Source organism: Fringilla coelebs (genome assembly GCF_963513975.1).
Source record: "Fringilla coelebs genome assembly, chromosome: 12".
In the NCBI taxonomy this organism is placed as follows: domain Eukaryota; kingdom Metazoa; phylum Chordata; class Aves; order Passeriformes; family Fringillidae; genus Fringilla; species Fringilla coelebs.
In genome coordinates this window covers 21640539-21658156 of record NC_140038.1, presented here as the reverse complement: position 1 = coordinate 21658156, position 17618 = coordinate 21640539, and positions in this window count along the sequence as shown.

Here is a 17618-nt window from a genome sequence, read left to right as displayed (position 1 = left end):
TGCCTTTTAATAGGGAGGCCATACACGTAATTGTCACAGCCATTAGGTCAGATGGATTTTACAGGAAGAGAAAAAGATGTTGAGCATTTAAGGGCCATTAAATTGTGCAGGTTTTCATTGGTGGGCTGCAGCCTCCGAGGCAGCACGACGCTGGGAGGGATATTTATTTTTACATTTGCAGAGCAGGGGAGGGAATACATTGCACAGGAAAATAGGACATGAAAACGGGCTGGTTTTCCACTTGGTGAACAGCTAGTTTTATTTCATAATAATTAGTTTTACACTTCATTAAGTGATGGGGATTTTGCTTATATACTTTAAGAACACAGTGGAGAAGATTTAAAAATTCTCAGCAGGGCATCAAGTTACAGTTTTATACTGTAATGAGGAATTTCAGAGGGAGATGGGATAAGAATTAGTGTGAGTTCAGAGACAATTCTGGTTGCCCTGGTCTCACTGTTCAACTTGCTGGAGTTTGGGCTTTGGAAGGTTTTGACTTCTGTCCCGGTGGACAAACAAGTGGGAAGTGCTGCAGGATCTCAGGTGCTGCTGGGAGGAGGGACAGGAGTTGGACATTCAGCAGGGATTTCTCCTGCTGGTGTGGGGAAGAGCTGCAGCCCAGCCCAGGCAGCACCTCTGGGTGCTGGGGAGAGCAGTGGGGGATTGCAGGGAAGGGTTTGGCTGCAGAGTTACAGTGCAGCAGATCCTGCAGGGCCTTCAACAGCTGATTTTACAGGAGCCAGGAGTTCCAGCATGGACTGTGGAATTCCCAGGGGTGATATCCATGTTTTCCTTGCCGGGAGGGGAATGACCCCCTCTCCTCTCCTGAGCTGCAGCTCCACAGAGCTGTCAAATCCCCAGAAATCCGGATAAAGGCAGCTCTGTGCGTGGATCTCAGCTCGTCAGGCTGACACCCTCGAGCTGCTGGAGGATTTGGAGGTGCTGTGCTGGATCCTGCGCCCTGCCACCGAGTGGGAGGGTGTGCTGGGACCTTTGCTGTTCCCAGTCTGTGGTCCTGACAAGAAATGGCAGCAATCCCGTGCCCCTGCTCCCGTGTCTCCTGCAGCCCCAGGCTGTGATGTCTCTCACATCCCACTCCTGCTAGAAGGTGGAAAAGGAGAGAAATGAGTGGGCTCTGGAGCAGGGACTCGCTGGGATGAGAGGGAGCTCCTTGGCAGGCAGCAGAGCCTTGCAGGAGGGTGTGTGGAGGCAGAGCAGGGCCTGAGGAGAGGCTGGCAGGATTCTCCTGGGGCTTCAGCTTCACCTGGAGAGAGGGCAGCCTACAAGAATGCAATCATTTGGGCAGCTTTGAAGAATTCTGGCAGTCTGCTTTTTTTCTTTTTCCTCTCCTGAGTGAGGATGTAAACAGATGTGAGGAAGAGGATGCAGGGAGAGGGTTCTGGAGATTGCCTGGGGGTGCATCCGCAGGAAATAAATCCACACCCCCAGGGGAATCCACAACCAGTGTGGGGCAAGGACACAGCTGGGGTTCCACTGCCCGAGAGCAGGGTCAGATGGGATGGTGGGAAGGAACAAAACCTTCCCCAGTCACCTTTGCAGCATCTCCAGTGCAATGGATGGGGACTCCAGGGCCACATTTGGAGGTAGATTACACGGAACAAATAAACCAATCTGTTCCTGTACCTTTGAAAACCCCAGCCCTCACTGACTGCTGGGGGTTTTAAGGGTATTTTTATCCATTCTAATCCAGTTGTTGCCTTTTCTTAAGGTCAGCTGGACAAACCCCACCCAGCACTGGGGGCTGCTTGGGACAGTCTGTGCTCAGTCCCTGGGGGACATTCCAAACCCTCCTTGTTCCCGGTGCCTTTGGGGCCGTGTTCCAGGTATTTCTGGCCCTGGTTTGGGATCACTGACACCATTCCCCTGTGCCATGGGATCACCTGGGTTCAAATCCCTCTGCCTCCAGCGGGGTCCTGTTGGTGCCTTTCTGGGAGCAGCTGGAAGGGGCAGTGCCCGAGGGGGCAGAGCAGGTCCCTGCTTGGCTGGAGCAGTCTGAGGACAGAGGTGAGGACAGAGGTCACTGCCCTGGCACGGGGCCTGCCAGGGCAAAGTTGATGTGCCAGCCCTTGGGAATGTGTTTGACCTGGCTCAGGGAGTTTGGCTGATCAGCACTTCCATCCTGGATCGGACCTCACGGCAGGAAGGTGATGAAACACTGAAATGGGGGCTCCAGGCTCATCCCCCTCTGGCTCCTGTGTCACAAACGGGTTTGATCTCTGCTCTCAGCCCTCTGAGGTGACATTTCTGTGCAAGTTTGGGGTATTCAGGTGTCCATTGTCTCCAGATCCTTTTTGGAACCAGGAGGGGCTCTGTGGTCTTCTAGGAAAGATCAAAACTAGAGGGGACTAGACCTGGCCTAGCAAAGCTGCTCTTCCAGCAGTGCCTGCTGGGCTGTGTGGGGAGGAGGAGGATCTGGCTGGAGAGGAGGATCTGGCTCATCCCAGCTCCTGGCAGAGCTGCCTCTGGAAGCTGCACGTTCCCAGAGTGGTTTCAGAGGCTTTTAATTGCCATGTACTCCCCAGCTCCTGCCTGCAGGCTCTGCCCTGTGGCTCCAGCTCTCCAGCTGCCTGCCAGAGCTCTGCAGCGAGTCAGGAACCGCGGCAGGGCAGGGCAGGGCTCTGGCTCTGCCCCCAAAACACTCCCCAGGAATGTGCTTATCTGCCGTGTTCCCAGCTCGGGCAGCAGCCTCGTGTTCCTGATGAAATCGAGATGCCCAGAAGAGGTTACAAACCTGCTCAGGGATTTTCCTTGGGCTACAGGAAGGTGTCACCTTACCTGTGTCAGCTGGATGCCTCCGGGGGCAAAGCGTGGAGCATTGAGTGCCAGGGCACGGGGACTGGCTGCCCACTGCCAGAGGGCAGGGCTGGATGGGATACTGGGAAGGAATTGTTCCCTGGGAGGATGGGCAGGCCCTGGGTGCCCAGAGCAGCTGGGGCTGCCCCTGGATCTCTGGAAGTGGATCTCTCTTTCTCATCTCTCTGTGTCTTCCTGCTGTCCAGTCTAAACCTCCTCTCCTCCAGCTTGAGGCCATCCCCTTGTCCTGCACCTCGTGCACCTGTAATGCCTCAAAGTGGCATAAAGGACATGAAAATCATTTCATTTAAAAACCTTTCCTTAGTCCTCAGAACACCTGGGCTGTGGAATCTGCCCTGGAATGCGGGAGCAGCAGCTGGTTCTGCGCTCTCTGCCAGGCAGCAGCCACGTCGGGCTGTTCAACAAGCCACAGAAAAGGATCCTTTACCCCAGCCCTGCCTCCCCCCGGCCGTGGTTTGTCGGATCCCTCGGCAGCTCTGCCGTGCCGGGTTCAGCCCTGATTGGAAACACCACCACGGCTTCATTACAAGCTCCGCGGCTTCCCCTGCACTTAACATTCCCTACAAATTGTTTGCTCAACTCTGGCATCTCGCCTCGGAGGAATTGTTGTCATTTGAAGGTTTAAGGCAGCTCTTTGAGCCCTCACAACTGTAAATAAGAGGCTGTTTGGAGGAGAGCTGCTCCACTTTTTTTCCCAGCCTCTCCCAGGGCTGGAAGTGCTGGAATCCCTGTCACGCTCGTGTTAAAGAAACCCCAAACCCTGCCCTGGGAAAACTCATTTATAGAAACCAGTGAAATGAGCCGCTGTTTTTAGCCACATGTTCCTCATTTTGCTTTTATTGCTTTAACATGTCTGCACTGGAGCAGTGCCCCGGGAGGCTCGGGGTGCCAGCTGCACACCTGGCTCGGGCCGGGAGAACCAGGGCTGCCCTTTCATCTCCAGCTCTGCTCTGATTGGAACCACGGCTTGGCCGCACATCAGACACAGGGAGCTGAAAACCATCCTCCGAGCTGGCTCCTGCAGGAAGCCTTGGAAGGCTGGGGGGGTTAGGGGTGGGTTTTTTTTCCTTTTTGGAGCTGTTGTATCGAGTTTATGTCCTGGCAGAGGCAGGAAACCATCGTGTGCAATGTGGCAACCAGAGCTCGCAGGCGGCCCGGCCAAGGGCTGTAAATTATGGCTTTAATTTCTTGGTTTATGGGCTCTTGTTGACTGCAGATCAATAGGAAAAAGGTGCACGGAGCCACCTCTTTTAATTAAAATGCTGCTGGGACCGGGCTGCAGCGAGGGAAGGGAGCAGTGAGAGGAGGCGGCGCCTGGAGGAGCAGCTGCTGGTTCCCAGTGCGGGGTTTGTGTTCCTCCCTGGCTGCTCTTGCTTTCCAGAGGCCAATTCCTCAAGGAGAATCCAACCTGAGAGGCTCCTGGAACACCCTGAGCTGGAAGGGCCCCAGAGGGACCATTGATCCAAGCCCTGGCCCCGCACAGACACCCCCGTCCCACCCCGAGCCCCAGAGGGGTGTCCAGGCGCTCCCGGAGCTCTGGCAGCCTCAGGAATGTGCCCATTCCCATTCCCGGGGCTGGCTCCAGCCTGGGCCGTGTTTGCCTCCTCACATCCCGAGCCAGCTCACCTTGTTTTCCAGAGAACAGAACCACAGCGCGTTTCAGGGAATCCTGGTTTAAAGCAGCTCCAACTCCACTTCACCCCCAGCTCGGGATGCTTTCCCTGGGGCAGGATTTTGCCCCGAACAGGTGCAGCAATATTTTTCTTTTGGAGGAATTTCCAGAGCACATCTCCCATCTGTGCCAGAGGCTCTTTTCCTGCTCGTGGCCCTCTGACACGGCCCTAATTAAAGGCAGATATTAAAGCCAAGCCCAGTTTATGTCCCGTCATTCCTGGGAGAGGGACCCATCGCGTGAGATTGTTTGAAGTCTTAGTTAACCTTTAATCATTTGAGCCTGAGCCTGGCTTTGATTTTGCTGCAGGAAAAAAAAAAAAAAAGAAAAAGGATATTTTGCAAATTCTTCAAGAAGGAAACATGCCAATGCTGCGGCATCTCTCATCGTGCTGGGAATGCTGGGTCTGGAATCTCCTCGGTGATGAAGGCTGTGCAATGAAGGATTTCTCCATTTCCTTGCTTGGGCTCTGCCTGTTCTGTCTGAGGTACCCAGCACCAGTGCTGCTAAGATAACTACTGCGTCCAGGGGTGTGTGCTGGACACTCTGGGTGAGAGGGGTGGCTCAGGGTGAGTCTCAGCCACGGGATCTCCTCAGAGCCGAGCTCTGCTGAGTGGATTCCTGAGGAGCCGCTTCCAGGTGTTCGGAGCAGCAGAACGAGGAACGATCCCCAGCACATTCTGTGATAAATCCGGAGCCAAAAGCTCCTCAGCAGCCTCCCTGCTTGTTTGTTTTTGCCCATGGGAGGTGCTGGCTGGCTGACAGGGGCTGGGAGAGCGGCCAGCTCCGGTGCCAGGGAGCCAGGGCAAGAATTCCCCGCTCCCACCCGGAGCGTGGAATGGGAGCTGGGCCTGGCCCTGCTGGCTGTGAACAGCTCCACAGAGGGCTTGGATCAGTGCCTGCAGCTGGGAGTCCTGGGGCTGCTGCTGCTCCTGCAAGGTGGGCTGGGAGCTGGGTGCCCTCCTCAGCCCAGCACCTCCTCCTGAAACCCCAGCCCTGCAGCACTCCTGACCTCCAAACCCTTCAGCCCCGTGCTGGCAGCTCCTTTTCACCACAATTCCTTCCCCAGAGCTCTCCCAGCTGTTTCCTCCTCCAAAGAAAGAGAAATAAACTCCCTGAGCTCTGGCCAGGACCTGAGCGCTGCTGGAAGTGCTGTCAGCAGGGGCTGCCACAGGTGAGGGGGGCAGTGAGGGGAAGGTGCTTCAGCCAGCCCTGGGAACTCATCCCTTGTTCCTGGGAGAGCCTGAGCCCTGCACCTGCACCTGCAGGGGAGGCTGTGGGGCTGGGGACACAGCTGGAGTGTGGGATGTGCTCAGGGCCAGGCTGCCCAGAGCCCAGGATGTGCAGCTGGGGGTTCAGAGTGGGCATGTTCTCCCTGAAACGAATCCATCCATCCATCCATCCATCCATCCATCCATCCATCCATCCATCCATCCACCACCTGCAATTTGGACAGGAGAACAGGGTGGCACTGGAAGAACCCTCTGGGCTGGATTTGGAGCTGAGGCTCTGCCAGTTGGGGCAGCCTTCCTTCCTTCCTTCCTTCCTTCCTTCCTTCCTTCCTTCCTTCCTTCCTTCCTTCCTTCCTTCCTTCCTTCCTTCCTTCCTTCCTTCCTTCCCCCCTGGACTGAAGCTTGCAGAGGTCCCCAGCGCTGCCCTGGCCAGTGTCCTGGGCAGGTTTTGCTGTGACCATTCCTGCTGGGAGCTCTGCAGGCTCAGATCCCCCCGGGCAGCTCCTGCACCTCCCCTTCACTCATGGGGAGCTTTCAGAGCCTTTATTCGCTCCCTGCTGGCAGAGCTGCAGGGGCTCTCTTGGTTCTGTCTCACAAAGGGTTTCTCTCGGGAGGCTGTGAGGGAGATTTCTGCCGGGCTGCAGGCGGGTCTGGGCTGGTCCCCGGGGCTCTCTGGGCTCGGGGTCCCTGCCTGTGAGCACGGCTGGGGCTCTGCAGGAGGACAAACGGGGAATTGCGGAACGTGGGCTGCGATGGGGATTTGGGCTGGCTCAGGCCGAGGGAAAGCCCTGTGCCCTTTCCAGGGACATGGCTTGGGTTCGTTTTCCCCTGGAGGGCCCATTCCCGGGGAAGGCTGGGCTGGGAGGGCTCAGCCCAGCGGGAATTGTGGGCTGGAACGCCCGGCCGGAGGATCCCTCCGCTCCCTGCCCAGCTCCGGGAGGAGCCGCGCTGCCGCCTGCAGATGGTGCCAGAGACGGGACAAAGCTGGGCAGGGCTCCTGCTCCGGGGCAAAGCCGGGAAATGGGGAGGAAATCTGTCCCGAGGGTGTTCCACAGGGTTCATCCCAGATCCTTTTCCGTCCTGTCTCTGTAGGTTGGACCACGGACCCCACGGGCCGCCCCTTCCCACCTGATTCTGCGTTCTGGCTGTTCCGTGAGCGTGTCCCCGGGCTGGGAACACCCTTGCAGACACTTCATCCATCTCTCAGCGCTCCACACGGGCTAGAAGTGCCCAAGGGCATCGTCCTTCCCCGGAGCAGCAGGCTCTGCCGCGGTGCACGGCCAGCCGGGCTGGGCTGCTGCTCTCCCCATCCCTCCCCAGAGGTGTCACACCGACGGTCTGTGCTCCTGGTACCCGCACCTGGGGCTGCTCGCAGCTGGGGCAGCTCCAGGTGCTGATAAAAGCTGCTCCTGCTCCCTCCTGCTGCCTCCAGCCCGAGCCTGGTGCGAGGGCTGTGCCCAGCTGAGCCGGGCTCTGGTGCCAGCAGGGGCCCAGCCTCTGCGAGGCGTTAATTGGCATCTTTAATTGGGCTTGCTGGGCCGAACCCTTCTCTTCTGTACCTTCTCTTTGTGCCGCGGGAGCAGCACCTGTCCCCGGGGATTTCCCGGTTTGGCACCGGGGGAACTGGTGCCAGGTGGGAGCCCTGAGTGCCAGAGGAGCCCCCCGAGCCCCGGGCCGGGGTGCTGGCCCGTGGGGGCTGGAGGCAGGGCTGGCTGTGCCCTGCAGCAGCTGTGCCTGGGGTTTGTCCCCCAGCTCACCCAGCTGGCTCCCAGGCGGGGCAGCTCGCGGGGACGGCATCCCCCTCTCCACGTTCTGTTTCCTGGGAGGTGAGAACTTTACAGAGCAGAGTAATGAGCACATGTGGCTGAGCCACTGCCGGGAGCCCATCTGGGCCTGCCCTGCTCCTTGGGAACAGCTGGGCAGCAAAGGCAGCGGAGGGAGCTGCCCCGGCACAAGTGCAGCAGCTTGACCCCTTTTCCCCCTGACAGGGCTGTTACCTTCTAGGATCAAAGCTTTTCGCATTTGGTCGCTGTTCTTGAAGAAGCTCAAGTGTTTCCACTGCAGCCCTGAGTGATTCTGGCTCTGCTCACCCAGCCCCGCTCTGCTCTGCGAGCAGCTCCTTGAAACTGGAGTTTACAAAAATAAACCCCAGATTAAAGCCAGTGCAGCTGCCCTGAGGTTTAAATCGATGCTGGTATGATGTGCTGCCAAAGAGAGAATTACTCAGGAGTGTGGATTAGAGCTGTTTGTCTCCAGGAAGACCTGGTCTTCAAAGCCAGGGAATTTTCCCAGCCCTAGCTGGTGCATCTTCAGACACAAGGCTCTGGTGCCCTGCTCCGTGGGCACCAGCCTGAGTGATCTCGTTTTTATCTCAGCTGCTTCATCTCCTTTCTTCTTCTTCATCTCTTTCTTCCTGTCTGCTTTGGTATTCTCCCATGCTCCTGCTTTGGCTGGAATTCGCTGGCCAGGGCTGCCCTCCAGCCCTCCCGGTGCTGCCTCTCACCAGCTGTAAAAACTTCAAGGCTTTCAAAAATATTTTTCTTCCTGTTGGGAGAGAGGTTCCATTTTTTTTTTTGTCGTGTTTGCTCGTTCTGAGCAGCCCAGCTCTGCTGAGGGTCCATCCACAGGGGAAGGTTTGGAGAGGGAAGGTTTGGGCTGAGCTTTGGCAGGAGGGGCTGTGCCACATCCCGGAGCAGCAGGGCTCCCGTGCCCTGAGGGATGGGGAGCAAAGGGCTCAGGGCAAGGCTGGGGCTCAGCAAAGCACCTGGGGCTGCAGCAAAGGGGGCCTGGAGCCTCTGCCAGCCCTGAGCAGCCCTGGCAGGCCGTGCCCATTCCATGGTTCCGTGGTGCTGCTGCTTTCCCTGAGCTGCATTCCCAGCAGCACGGAGCCTGCTGCCCTTGTCCCTGCCTTTGGAGTGCCCAGGAGCCCTGAGGCAGGAGGGAGGCACAGCTGGGAGCCCCCAGCCCTGGCAGCAGTGATGGGAGAGGGGCTCTGCCCAGCCTCACCTGTCCCTGACACACCTGTGAGCCGGGAGCCGAGGGCACAGCAAGGAGCCTGCCGGGGCTGCAGGGCCTGCCTGTGCTTGTGTGGCTCCTGGAGCCACCCTGAGCCCCGTGGGGAGCTCTGGGCTCCTGCTCTGGCTCTCAGCCCACTGTGCAGCCCCTATGTGGGCCCAGCAGTGAACCCCAGGTGCAGGTTTGGGCTCCTGCTCTGGCTCTCAGCCCACTGTGCAGCCCTATGTGGGCCCAGCAGTGAACCCCAGGTGCAGCTCTGGGCTCCTGCTCTGGCTCTCAGCCTGTCGTGGATCCCCGTTCGGTTCCCATCCGAAGGGAACTCCGGATTTCTAGGGGCAAGGAGGGGAGGGCTGGGGGTGGCATCTCCACCCTGGGTGAGTCCTTTCCTTCCCGGCCCAAGCCCTGCTCTCCCAGGCTCCCTGCAGAGCCCTGCCTGTCTCAGGGCATTGTTTGTCCTCCAGGGACTCTGAAATCGCAGCCAGACCTCCCCAGCTGGGACTGCTGCCTGTGCAGCCGGCTAAGCCTTGCCTGGGTGGGCTTAGGCCGGGCTTTGGCTGCGTCCCCACCCTCTCTCAGAACAAGGGGGGGACAATGGACCCGGGGGGCTCCGGGGGAGCTCCCGCGGAGCTGCAGAGAGCCGGGGCCGTGTGGGGTGGGACAGGGGAAGGGGCTGGGGAGCACCGAGCGCCTCTGCGGGGCTGAAGGAGGCGGCCTGGATGGGCTGATGGATTCAGGCTTTATTTATTAATGTTCCATTTCTGGCTTGTTTGTCCATCTCCTTAACAAGGTCACGGCTGTAAAACAAAAATAGCATCCACCGGGGATCTCAGCCTTCCCTATTAAACCTCCTGAAAAGAAACACGGGCTGGATCTTTAAAAGTTAAGAAACCACCTTGGCACGGGGGAAGGGTGAGCCACCAGATTTCCCTCTGAAGAGCGAATTTCTTCCAAAAAAACGAGGACCTGCTTCCTCATGTGTCGAGACCCCAAGATGGTTTAATTTCGGTGTCAGTGCTAATTGATTGGAAGCAACAATTTTGCCAGACAAAGCTGTAAATTAGTTTCAAATGGGGGAACCGGGCCACCCACTGCCCAACTATCGAATTGCAGTAACAACATTAAACATGGAGCAAACCATAACCCAGGGAAGGAAAACCCAAGTGAAACCAGATTTGCACTCATTGCCTTTCCCCGGCAAAGTGGAACCAGATGGTTTGCGGCTTTGATAATAAGCGAGGCTGATTCTTTCAGATGCAGCTTAGGCTGAGTATCGCACAAAGGGATGGGCTGAGAGGCAAACCCTCCCAGGCAGGAGTTCTGCCTCCGGAGACCACCGGCATGTAAACCCCTCCCAACCCAAACATTACCCAAATTGGCTTCCTAATTGCAGCCGAGCCTCCCTCGCTGGGACGGCCCCTCTCATCGCCTCCCGCGAAATTCCAGCGCCGCTCCCACAGCTCTCGCCCGCAGATGCAAATCCCTCCTGGTTTTCCTGCAAATCCCTCTTGGTTTTCCTGCAAATCTCCCCGGGTTCTCCCGCGGGGCCGGACCCGCCCTGCGCGGAGCGGGGTCTGGGTCTGGGGGAGGTGAGGGACGCTCTCCAGAGCCAGCAGCGCTGCACCCCCCTGCAGCCCGACCTCGGGGCTGTGACAGGCTCCCAGGGTCATCCCGGCTGGAAAAGCCCTGCCAAGCTGTGCCCGTGCCCACCTTGTGCCCAGCCCTGAGCTCTGAGTGCCACCTCCAGCCCTGCCCTGGACCCCTGCAGGGATGGGCGCTCCAAACCTCCCTGGGCAGCCCCTGCCAAGGCCTGGCCACCCCTTCCATGGGGAAATTCCTCCTGGTGCCCACCCTGAAGTGTGAGGGTCTGTGGGGTGAACGTGCTGAGAGCTCTGAGGTTGCTGAGCAGTTCTGAGGTTGCTCTCAGCTCGTGGTGTGGCTGGAGCTGGCTCAGGTGTGCCCTGGATGGGAGCTCGGGGCTGTGTTCTGGCTCTGTGCGAGCAGCCCTGGGCATGTGATGGGCTCAGGGTCCTCAGCCCAAATTCTTGCTCTGGCTTTGCTGCACGGGGAGCTTTCTCCATCTCCTGGTCGTGTCACCTCCAGGGCTGGCTGGAAACAACCTGCAGGTGCTTCCAGAGGCCAGGTGGAGCTGAGCATCAGCCCATGCAAACCTTTATTTGGGCTGGGTCATGATGTTCAGCAGGTACAATCTGTCCTGGGTCTGGATCTCTCACGGCTTTGTGTTCCACATGCAGCAGAAGGAAGGACCCTTTGTGGGAGACCCTCGTGCCAAAGACAGCCCTGCTGGGTCGGTATTTAGGCTGGACTGGGTGTGCTGAGAGGTATTTTCCCAGCCTAACCACTCTGTGACTGCATTTCCTGCCCCGGCAGGGACGGCCCAAACGTTGCAGTTACGTGAGGAAAGTCCCCACAGGGACGTGGAACCCCAGGCCTGATCCAAGCTCACAGCAATTCCACTGTCCCACCCAATGCCCTGCTCCTGGGCACACAGGAACTCGGGGCTCTGCTGGAAAAGCTGGTGGGAATTCCTTCTGACTCCACAGAGGCCGGCTCTGGGCAGAGATGAGCTCGTCCTGCAGGCAAAGCCTCCTGGCTGGGGTCTCCTCCTGGCCACAGCAGCTCCAGAACGTGGAGCGGGGCTGGGGGAAAAGTTTTCTGCTTTTCTCCCTTTTAGGCTGTGAAATATTACTTTTTTCCAAGCCGAGGCTTCCCACAGCCGCCCTGGGAATTGGCTTGGCAGAGGAGCTTCCCCTCGCTGGGAGAGGCAGGTCGGTGGGGAAGCACAAACAAGGAGCTCCTGCGGCAGCCTCTGGGAGGTGATGGGCTCTGGAAAACCATCAACAAATAATTGCCATTTCCTCTGGGCCTTGCGGTGGGGCGGGCTCGGAGCTGCGAAACCGCCGGAGCGGCTGAGCCCAGCCCCGGGGCAGGCGGAGCTCGCTCGGGGCGATCCCCGCCGGCTCCCCCGGTGCCGGAGTCTGACCCCAAACCCCGCCAGGACTGGGGCGGGAGGTGCTGCACAGCCCGTGCCTGGGCTGCTCGGGGGGCTCGTCTGTCTCTGCTGCTCCCGGAGTCATCAGAGAGCTGCTCCCGCCTGGATCTGCCGGGCGCTGGCCCTGCTGGAGCGGGGCTGGGGCTGCTGGAGATGGGCTCGGTGCTGCTGGGCTCTGCCCTGGCTCTGCTGCTGCACAAGCTCTGCTTGGGTCACACGTGGGGACAAGCGGGACACGGCATCAGTGGCTTTGTGAGCCCTGAGGGAGCTCGGCCTGCCAGCCACGCCAGGGCAAGTTTGGGGAAAATTCCCTCACTGAAAGGAAGGAAGGAACACAGGAACAGGCTGCCCAGGCTGCTGGAGTCCCCATCCCTGTGCGGACTTAACAGCCCTGTGGATGTGACACCTGGGGACATGGATGAGTGGTGGCCTTGGCAGTGCTGGGGGAACGGCTGGACTTGACCTTCGTGGGGTTTCTGAGCTAAATGATTCTAAAAAGGGGCAGGGCTGTCCGGGTGAAGCCTGCCGGCCTCTCCCCAGAGCTCTGTCCCCCACAGGGGACAGCTCAGGATGGGCTGGCTGGAGCCCGGGATGCTCCCCTGCATCCCACCTGGATCGTGTCCTGGGAGCAGCTCAGGGGGGCTGGCTGGAGCCCGGGATGCTCCCCTGCATCCCACCTGCATCGTGTCCCAGGAGCAGCTCAGGGGGGCTGGCTGGAGCCCGGGATGCTCCCCTGCATCCCACCTGGATCGTGTCCTGGGAGCAGCTCGGGGGGTGGCTGGCTGGAGGCCGGGGATGCTCCCCTGCATCCCACCTGGATCGTGTCCTGGGAGCAGCTCAGGGTGGGCTGGCTGGAGCCCGGGATGCTCCCCTGCATCCCACCTGGATCGTGTCCCAGGAGCAGCTCAGGGTGGCTGGCTGGAGGCTGGGAGGGTCCCCTGCATCCCACCTGGATCGTGTCCCGGGAGCAGCTCGGGGGGGGGGCTGGCTGGAGGCTGGGGATGCTCCCCTGCATCCCACCTGGATCGTGTCCTGGGAGCAGCTCGGGGGTGCTGGGGGCTGGCTGGAGGCCGGGGATGCTCCCCTGCATCCCACCTGGATCGTGTCCCGGGAGCAGCCAGGGCGGAGCGCTCCGTGCCCCGGGCAGCCGCAGAGCTGCTCCGCTGCTCCTGCGGCCCAGGGCTTGTGAAACACGGCGTGACACAGCCGCGGAGACGCTCAGGAAATTCCCACCGGGAGCGGAGAACACCCCGTGGTCCTTGAACTTGTGAGGACTCGCAGCTCTCATTATGCATGCGGCATCTTCCCCCCCGGGTGCCGATGGAATTACAATGCCGGCTTCTCCCGGGCTAATCGCTGTTTTGAACAACAAGATTGATTGCTTTCTCCTTTAATTATTTGCAGATCACTGAGACTTTGCGGAATGCTCTAGGTGACATAAACCGCAGTTTAGTGCGTTGGCATTTGCCCATCTCGGGGATTTTTCCAGCTTAGCCACCAGCCGGGCTGTGGGAAAGGAGGAGCGCAAACATCCCTGTCCTCCGCTGACCCGCCTGGCACACAGGCATGCATTCTGCCTTAATGGGGCGCTTCGGGGAGCAGACGGGGCGTCTCGTCCCTGTCCCCATCCCTTTCTGATTAACCTGCTTCAATCGAAGCGCTTAACACTTTTCCACCGCTAATTTGCAGCTCGAAACCGTCGGCGGGGAAGCGGGCGGTGCCGAACCCGTGTGCCAGTGCCAGTGCCAGCCCGGACCGGGGCTGCTCCGGGGGAAATCCTGCGGCACGGGGTGAGCCGGGGGGTCACGGAGCCGCCCGGGCTCTGCTGACCCGGAAAGGCTGGCGGTGGAGCAGCCGCGGTGCCCGGGAGCGCCGCGATCCCCGCTTCTGCAAAGGTCACCATATCCGCAGCGACTTTTACAGCTCGGGCTGCTGCGGGGCCGGGGGAGATCTCGTGCTTGTCGGGTCTCATCGGGCAGAGCGGAGCCGAGCTGTTGGCGGCGTCACACCGAAATAGCTCTTCCCGTTCGGGGAGGCCTTGTCCAGCCGACCGAGCGCCCTCCAGCATCTCCGTCCGTGCCCGCCTGGGCTGGGCCTGGGCTGCCCCCAGCTCCCATCACACCTGTCCCAGGCCGGGTGGGAGGATGCCGAGAGCCACCTTGGGCACCGGACTGAGGATTTTTTGTGCTGAGGAGACAAACGAGCCGTAGAGAAATGCACGTCTGCTCCATAATTCCAATTAAAGCACAGCTTGGTGCTGATTAGATCTAGAAGTTACATCAAGAAAAGGGAAAAAATGTAAATAAGCAGTATTATTTCCCCCCCACCACCCCCATCCTTTCGACAGATGGAGCCGCGCTGATTAGCTTATCTGATCTCTTGTGAGAGAACAAATTGTTGGTGGGAAGCGCTTTGTGGGTTCTGACTCCGCTCGGGCTGGGGGGTGGCGGCGATGACGCCGGGTTTGTTCCCCGGGTCGTTCCCGCCCGCTGAGCCGCTTCCTCCGGCCCCGCGGGCAGCCGGGGCCGCCTGGCCCTGTCCCACTGTCCTGTCCCTTTGTCCACCACGCCATCCCGGTCCTGACCCCGTCCCCATCCCCGTCCTATTCCCATCCCTCTCCTATCCCCATCCCTTTCCTGTCTCCATCCCTGTCCTACCCCCATCCCGGTCCTGTCCCCATGCCTGTCCTGTCCCCCTGACCACCATCCTCATACCATCCTGTCCCCATGCCCGTCCTGTCCCCATCCTGTCCCCATCCCCATCCCTGTCCTGTCCCCATGCCTACCCTGTCCCCATCCCTGTCCCTATCCCCATCCCTGCCCCCATCCCCATCCTGTCCCCATCCTGTCCCCATCCCCATCCCAGTCCTGTCCCCGTGCCCACCCTGTCCCCATCCCTGTCCTGTCCCCATCCCGTCCCCATCCCTGTCCTGTCCCCGTGCCCATCCCGTCCCCATCCCTGTCCTGTCCCCACCCTGGTGACAGCCCCCACCGGCCGTTCCTGCTGGTGCCAGGCTGGCTCCGTCTGCTTTCGGGAATAAGGTTTTTCTTAAATGAAATCACTTCCTCGGAGTAATTACATCAGCTAATTAGGGACCTAATTGGCTAATTAGAGCGAAGTGACAGTTTCTCCCCTGCACAGAGAAGGAACACGGTGTGACTGCAGAGCTCCCGGCTGCCAGCGCCCGCGGTGCAGGGGACAGGGGGTGGCAGGGCCAGCTCTGCCCTCCCTCAGCCCCTGCAGGCGCTTGTGGCGAGGTGGGAGCGGGCTGTGGGTGTTGGATCCTGCTGCAAGGCTCGTGGGAAGCAGGAGATCCGTGCCAACAACCTCCACAGGCTTCTGGGGCAGCCCGGGGGGTTGTGGAATGGCTCAGGTGGGAAGGGACCTCAAAGCCCGTCCAGTGCCACCCCTGCCACGGGCAGGGACACCTCCCACTGTCCCAGGCTGCTCCAAGCCCCGTCCAACCTGGCCTTGGACATTCCAGGGGGGGTGAATCCGCAAAACCTCATCCTCCCTTTCCTCTGGGCTTGGCTCTGCCGGAGTGTCTCGTTGGGAGAAAGGTTTGGGCGGGATCAGAGGGAAAGGATGGCTGTTCCTTTCCCCATCCCTTTGTGTGCTGCAGACAAAGGGAGCTGAGAGCCCTGCCCGGGTCTGTGGTTGGGTTTGGCTCCTCTCCGGGAGCCCTTGGATGTGGTTTGTGTGTCGAGGGCCCGGGCTGGGAGCTCAGCCCTGGATGCTGTTCCCTGCCCTGGCACTGCTTTGGGGTGGCCTCCAGCAAATTTCTCCTCAACCCTGGGCTGCTTTTGCTCTTGTCTGCCAGCCTTGCCTTATAAGTGACCTCCTTGGAGCGAAACCACGTCTGTGTATCCGTGACAGGCCTGGGTCCTGCGGGGAGCCACGTAGGCTCCGTCCCAAAACAGCCTGGGCATCTAAATCCAGCCCTGCTATTCCTGGGAGCACCCAGATGGGAAATGCAAGCCCTCACCCACGTGGGACTCACTCTGCTCGTGTCCAGCAGCTGGACTCTGCCTCCACATCGGGGTGCAGGGCTGGGTGTCCCTCAGCTCCAGCTCCATGGGGGCCAGAGCAGCCTCTGGAGCAGCTGCCAGGAGAGCTGAAGGTCCCTTCCTACCAAAGCGAGGTTGGCACACGGCCCTGGAGCAGCCGGAGCTTGGATGTGCCCTCCTGAGCTGGGATGGACCCCCAGGGGTCATTGGTGCAGCTGGAGTGCCTCAGTTTCCCTTTGCAAGGTTTCCCTTTGCCCTGGCCCACACAGGAGCTCCAGTGACCATGGAGCTCTGCACAAACCAAAACCTGGCCCAGCAGGAGCCAGAGGTGCTCCCAAAGCCCGTCCTGCACCCCTCTCCCTTCCCACAGCCACCCCCAGCTCTGTGCCAGGTCTCCCTGAAGCAGGGACAGGTGGCACTGGGGTCACAGCTCTGGCTCTGCCCCTTATGCCCAAAGCCCCTCCAGAGGGGGCTGCAGGGGCTGAATTCCAGGTGAAAACCCAGAGGGGGCTGCAGGGGCTGAATTCCAGGTGAAAACCCAAAGGGGGCTGCAGGGGCTGAATTCCAGGTGAAAACCCAAAGGGGGCTGCAGGGGCTGAATTCCAGGTGAAAACCCAAAGGGGGCTGCAGTGGCTGAATTCCAGGTGAAAACCCAGAGGGGGCTGCAGGGGCTGAATTCCAGGTGAAAACCCAAAGGGGGCTGCAGGGGCTGAATTCCAGGTGAAGACTCTGCCCAGGGGAATCCCTCCCACCCTGCCCTGCAGTAAAACCCCCTGGCTGGGCTGGGATCTGCGCCCAAAACCAACCAGGGGGCTCTGGCAGGGTTTGAAGCTGCTGTGAACATCTCCTGATGCTCAAACACCGCGCTGCTCTCACGGACACCACTCATGGCAGTTTAAATTACAGCCCTGGATACTCCCTGGGACGCTGTCAGGGGCTCCACAGCCTTCCCTTGGCTTTCCAAATGTGCCAGGAGGTGGCACAGAGCGAGGCCACGGCCTCGTGGGGGACAGCCCAAGCTGCTCCACGATGTTTGTGCAGCTGGGAGGAAAAGGCCTCGTAGCACTTAGGGATAAAGTGATTTCAAAGTGTTTTTCTAGCGCAGAAAAGAATATTTCATGTGCAGAGAGAAGGAAACAGGCAGGGAAAGGATGTTAAATTCCTCCAGTCAATTGCTCAGGGAATCTTTGCTGGACTCAGATTTTACCAGAGGGAAAATCCTGCTGTGGTGGTGATGTTGAGTGCCAAGGAAATGAGCCAAGGCTGCCGGTGCTGCCAGGGTGACCAGGGTGACAAGTGGCACAGCAGGGACTGTGGGAGGGGAGGGGCTCTCCAGGCAGGGCTCAGGGGATGCCTCAATCCCTGCAGAGCCCTGGGGACATGGGGACAATGCCAGCCCCCCTGGCCCAGCTTTCCTTCCTGGGATGAATCCGCCCAGGAACCAGCATCTTCCTGTCAGGTCTTTTAAAATGAAAATTCCCTTAAAACAGGTTGTTCCCAGAATTTGGGTTTCCTGGGGCGTTTGTTCAGCAAACCTGGGAGGAACCAGCTCCGAACAAGCCTTTCTTGCCTCTCTCACTTGAAATAGAATTTTGGTTTCTGAAGTAAAACAACAAGAAAAAAATCCGTTTCAAATCAACGTTTTGACTTGAAATGTCATTTTGTTTTTAATTGAAGAACCAGAATGAAATGACATTTTAAGTCAAAATGTTAATGTTTTGTTTAGACGTCTCCCATGGGAAAATTTAAATGTTTCAGCAGAGCTGACATTTGCCTGTGAAAGATTCCCAAAACCGGGGGGCTTCTCCAGGCAGGGGTGAGCGGGGTTCCCAGGGTGGTGCCCGGAC